Source organism: Aptenodytes patagonicus, chromosome 11 (assembly GCF_965638725.1).
Source record: "Aptenodytes patagonicus chromosome 11, bAptPat1.pri.cur, whole genome shotgun sequence".
Classification (NCBI taxonomy): Eukaryota; Metazoa; Chordata; class Aves; order Sphenisciformes; family Spheniscidae; genus Aptenodytes; species Aptenodytes patagonicus.
The window spans coordinates 944435-950434 of NC_134959.1; the positions used below are offsets into that span (position 1 = coordinate 944435).

The 6000-nt window shown below is 48.1% G+C and overlaps 1 long non-coding RNA gene across 1 annotated transcript in view; it reads right to left on the reverse strand.

The window, feature by feature from the left end:
• The window catches only part of LOC143165560 (uncharacterized), a 274062-nt gene extending 270639 nt beyond the window's left edge, over positions 1-3423 (reverse strand). Inside the window, exon 1 of the long non-coding RNA XR_012996272.1 lies at positions 3317-3423. This is a non-coding gene — a long non-coding RNA (uncharacterized LOC143165560). The remainder of the gene's footprint in view (positions 1-3316) is intronic.
• Between the last annotated feature and the right edge of the window lie 2577 nt (positions 3424-6000).

Consider the following 6000-nt stretch of genomic DNA (forward strand, 5'->3'; position numbering starts at 1 on the left):
AATTATAAGCACTCATATAGTCTGTTAAACCCCCTGACAAAACCTGAAAATTAGAAATCCAATAACCAAGCATCAATAGGGTCTTTAACGGCTGGACAGATGTTTAAACTGCACGATGCTCATGTCAGGAGTGAGACGAAACAGTTGAAAATCAAGGTTTGCATTAAGTAACAAGGCATTGATGTCAGATCAGATCATTCGTATGAACTGTTTTAATCCGTCTTTTGCCATTAATTTACATTCTCTTATTATTGTATAATTTTGTTGTTCATTCATTTTGCACAGTATTAAAAAACACAAAATAAGAAAATATGCAGATGAGAGAGACTGTTCTCAAACACGCAGTACAGCCACCCTCAGAACAGGACTGCTAACCAACGGGTATCTGCAAAAAGCTGGGGCTACTATTTCAGAACAAAAATGTAAATAATGCTTTCAAATGAAATATTGTCTGCAAGCTTTAATTTTTGGCTTGTTTAATTAAATCACAGAGGGAAATATTGCGAGAACGGTCACCTCACCAACGGCAACTAAAGAAATCCCTAGGAACGGGCACTGGGATAGCAAAAGAAAAACTGTTTGCGTTCCTAATGTTCGGCCTGACCTGGAAAGGATAACAAAAGAATCTGGCATGAATATGTATTTTTATAGGGAATGCTGCTGGTAAACATACCGAATAAAAGAGAGGGGATTATTTTAAAATAGTTTCTCCTTAACTCTCAATATGTTTAATATGATGATATGAAAAACCATATATAAAGCAGAAACATATTCAGCCCATACAAAATTCTTTACAGAGCAGTAAAAAGGCAGCCGGATTTCAGCAAAAGAAAACAAACAAACACCAGAAATCCTGTAAAGCTCCAGCATCTCCCCGTGAGCCTGCCTGCTCTCCAGCGCCGAGATAAAGACCCAATCTGCTCATCAAACACCTCCGGGCTCGGCCATCTAATAGGAACAAATTGGCAATGACTGCCCAAGCAAGTAACACAGGCCCACTGATTTGTAGATTGATACTGATGCCTAATGATCCCCTTGGGCAGATCAATAGCAACAATCCTCATCCCTGCCTTTCTTCTTTATTGGCACAGAGGAGCGAGGCGCGGGGAAAGCCATGCGCACACGCGCACCATGCTTCAGGTGCACGGGGAGCACCCGGCGCAGGTGCTCACGGGCGACGGCTGAGGCCCGATGCACCTGGAGCACCTCCGAAATGGTGGCCGAGATGCCGCCGTCTTGTCACTTTGTCCTAAGAGGTACAATGCTGCTAGTGCTTTCCCTTCACGTGAACATCAGCAGTGGCTCTGGGCGCGGTGTCCTTTAGCACAGGGCCCACGCTGCATGCAGGAGCTGCTCCTGCTGCACCCCTGTCTGCAGCGCAGGCAGCCAGCGTGCACCTCGGGACTGGCCCGCGTCCGTGCCTTAGGTCAGGGAAAGCTCAGAAACCCAAACAATGAGATGAAAAGCCAACATTTACGAGTTGGGATTTCTGAGAACTGGAGGCAAGTGTGGTGTTTCGGTGGCAGTGAAATGAGGGAGGTGGCGACACCGGGCATTGTTTCGGAAACCAGGGCGCACAGGCAGGTGGGTCTATCCCACGTGTGGCTGTGATAAGGTTACACTGCACTTCTTCTCTTGATGCTCTTGCCTCTTCCCTCCTCTCGGTTCAGTTGTCTTGTTGTCTCTTAGTGCACTACAGTATGATCAATCAGGCAATTTCAGGGCAGGATTTTTATTCAGTTAACTGCGAGTCACTTTCATCCGCTTCCTCTAGCCCCACTCCTCGCAAGAATTCGGGATTTTCTATTTATTTATTAATCTAGTGAATACAGTTATCCCATTAGCATATCCTTTTAAAGTCCCTGGTAATGCCTAAGAAAAACTAATAGGGTTGCTTTGCATTTTATTTTTTTTCCCAGTGAGTTAATGTTAGTGATGTTCTGCAGACTTGCACGTGGTCATTTCCACATCGGGGTGCTGGCAGGCATCACCAGCAGCGCTGAACTTCTCTGGCAATTGTGCTCTCTCTCTCTAGAATAACTGTGTATAAACGTAAGACCTTATCAAGTACACCCAAATTATCAGGTGAGCAAGCATGGGGGGGGGGGGGGAATCAGAAAGTTTGTGTCTACTGAATATGAAATATTAATCTTGCCATGAATTTGTATGCAATGTCATCTGCGACGTCTCCCCCGGCCAGCCCCTTTGTACACACTCTGAGGGTGCTGCCTAAAGCACGAGCAAGGGTGAGAGAGCGCAGGCACAATTTTTAAATCCTATTCAGACCCACAACCAACCTCCCGAGATCCGCTTTGTTCAGCAATCACTGTGGTACTTTCATTCTTTATGGCTGTTTTATTAAAATGTGGATAATGCAAAAGGCAAAGGGTAAAATTAAATTTCATTGACTGTAAATTTCCAAAAGAGCCCTCCAATGGAAGATTTTCCTTTAATAACAAAAACGTCTTTCCCATCGTTTCGCCTGTCTCGCCGTATACTCGCAATAAAAACGGGGCTGCGTTAAAATCTTGGTAACGCGACCCCCCCGTATTTCGTAAATTCCCGATTTTCCGAATCCCGCACGCTGCCTTTTTTTTTTTAAACATGGGAAGTTCTCCCGCCGTCGGGGGGATTTGCGCCACCGCCCGATCCGCGCGCGCACCCAGCGCTGCCCGGTTTAAAATTTAAATCTCGCACTAATGATAAGTATAATCATCGCAATCATCATCACCGCCGCCGCAATAAGAAGATGCATTCTGTTAGCCCCCGACATCAATCAGCCGTGCGGGGAAGAACCAGGAGCGCCCCCCCCCCCCCCCCCCCCCCCCGCCCCCCCGGGCCGCCGGCAGCGGCGATCGCGTTTAATTCCCCGCGTTATTATGTCGCCTCCGCGCTAATCCCGGCCCTCGCACCTCCGCCGCTTTCACATGCAAATCGGCTCGGGGAGAGCCGGCCGCCGCGGGACGGGAGCGGCGCCCCCCGCCCCGCCGCGCCCCGGCCCGCGCCCGGGCGCGCAGCCCCGCGCGCAGCCCCGCGCAGCGCCGCGCAGCGCCGCGCCGCGCCGGCAGGCAAGGCGAGCGCTCGGCGGGCGGCGGGGAGGGGATCGCGGAGGCACGTGTGACGGTGCAGCCCAGCCGCCCATTTGCATATTCACATCAGCGCCGCTCCCAGATTGCTTAAGCAGCGGAGGAGCGAAGGTGTCTTCTCCACCCACCTTCCCTCCCCGCTCCGCAAAGAATCGGCAATTTATAACCCAAAAGAGAGGGAGAGGGAGCGAGGGGGGACGGGGAGAAGGGGTCGGCGCAAACTGCCTTACCTCCGCGGCTGGCTCCCGCTCTCCGAGGAATTCCCCGTGGTTCCGCCAGAATTTTTTGAGAACCATCCTTCAGGGTTTTTAGTTCTCGCTTTCTCTCTCTTCCTCCTCCTCCTCCTCCTCTTTCCGTGTTGTGACTGGGTTTATAAAAAAAATAAAAAAGACAACTCCATGTTAAGCTAGCGGTCGGGGCATGGTGAAGTCTAGGGCTACAGGGGGAGGGAAGAGAGGAGGGGAGGGTCACAGCTTAATGCCTTACAAAAGGGAACCAAAAGCCTGTATATTTTTTTAATATCCTATACAAAACGCTGGCGCGCATATACATGTAATGCACGCGCACGCAGGGCGGCGTACCTATCGCTAATTAGATTTTTGCCAAAAACTGCCGAGGTTCAGCCTATGACGCAAATAAACGCAATGGCATTCTGAGTTAATGTGCGAACTCCAGCCTCAACCTGCCCTGTGGTTCCTCGGCACGCACAGACGCCCAAGGAGGGCTGGGGTTTATGTAGCGTGCAGCACTGTGTGCAATTGCTCCTGCAATGGTGGAGTGTCCAGGTTCAGCCCTAACCACACGTTACTGACTTGGACTATTTCATCGCAACCTTGGTGGTATTCGAGGTGTATTTTTGCACAAATTAATTTCCCTATTTCATAGCTCCAGTCACAGTAGGAAAAAGGGGGGGGGGGGGAGAGAATCACAATTGTGTATCCCCTTGCAAATGTCACCAAAGTAGCGTCCCCATGTTTCGGGACTGGGTATCCAGGAGCGCAGGCCTATTGTTCTAAAAAGACACAGCTTTTGTGAGCTGGTGTAGCGCAGACAGGCTGCCAACAGACTGCATGGGCTCCGAGGAGGAGGAAAATCCCTCGCACCAAACACACCATCGCTGTATGCATCGCATCCGCTTTTTAACAACCTCGCATTAAATGTTTGCTGAAAATATGTGCTGCATACATGTGGCACTTTTTTACAAACATATCATTACTGTGAATGATTAAGGGCTTCGTTGCTTCCCAGTGCAAGGTCTCGGATCAGGTTGCTGACTGATTGCTGAATTCCACTGTACACCTCACAACATGATTTTAGTGAGAGGACTGGGGGAAAAAAATGCACTTTATTAAACATTTTTTTGCATACAGAATATTTAGGAAGGGTCAAATTTATTTTTGCAATTGGCAAAAGCAAATTTGCTCCTAAGCTGAACCGTCACAAGTCGTGTTTCATCCCAGAGTACATTTTTATGGAGAAGTTATAAACCCCTGAAATATGTGTTGTCTATCAGAAACGCTGGGATGCTCTATCATAGGGGAGAGCAGCGTGGGCTGCGCTGCTCTGATGCCGGGGCGACACAAGCAAGCACAGAAGCGGTGTTTGCGAGTGGGTTTGTACAGTAAATACGTGTGTATTTGGTAGTGGAGGGGCTGCGGCGGTGGCGAGGCAGACAATAGGAGCTGGAGGCGAGGAAGGAGGTAAAGGGGGGTCTGCCCACGCCCCCCCAGCCAGGTTGCGCGGGGAGCGGGGGAAAGCAGGTCACTCCTTATCAACTGGTTAAGCAAACGCCAAAACAAAGAGTGGTTCTTTATTTTGACGAGCTCTCGGCAGACACGCTTTCTTATAAAAAATAATTTCTCTGCCTTTGTTTCTCCTCTTCTCCTTCAAAGACAGTGGGAAGAGCGCTCTTTTGTGTTCACGCCTGCTTCCCAAAGGGAGAAAGGTGATTTTTAAGAATCTGACCACCGAGCATGAGTTGCTTGTCCTCCCCCCAAAACAGATTTTGAAAAAAAAAGAAAAAAAATCTTTGACAAGACTCAAAGGGTCCCTGAAATAAAGAAGAAAGAAAAAACATCCAAAACATTAGACACAGAAACATTATATTTCAATATTATCATATGAATTAAATGTAATCCTTGAAGCGACTAGTCCCAGGGGTCACATATTAGGCCATTTTTTTCTTTTTTTTTTATTTAATAGAGGTCATCCAGGCTGAAAAGCAGAACCCAAATGAAAAGCATCTTCAATGTGGTTATAACATGAGCTGCACGAGGTCAGGCAGTGTCTTGTATGGCCTCATAAAAAATACATAACCAGACAGCCTAATAGTATTTCTTTGCATTCATTTTTGGATGGGAACTGGCGGGTGGGGGAGGGGGCTGATGGCGATAGGAACATATAAAAACCCCACATGTACATTTCCATAATGTGCAGCTTTTCATACGTTTCAGTGAAGAAAAAACGAACATTCATTTTAAAAGATACTTCGGTTAGCTTGCTTTAAAGGAATGATCCTAAACAGAATTTCCGTGGCCCCTAAAAACAGAGGTAGGGTTTTAGCGTTGCCCTGCGCACGTACACAGCTCGCACACGCACGCAGGCGTTGCTTTCGGACAGTCATGCTACGGTCATGCTTAATTGGGAGTGCAACCATGTTGGGCTTGCTTTCATTAAATATTTCTAATGCACTTTGTTATTTGTCCATACACAAACACAGCCTGATTAATTTGAATTATTTCTCTTCGGAAAAGAAATACAGATGAACCCCCCAGTAACATGGTTTCTGCTTTAATTTGCTCTCGCAGGGGAGGGGTTTGCCCACCGCGCAGGATTTATGCAGGTTGCAAAGATAAACTGGGTGGGAGAGAGGGCAAGAGAAAGGCAAGGCATAAAGGGGGGTGGGGGGGTGGTA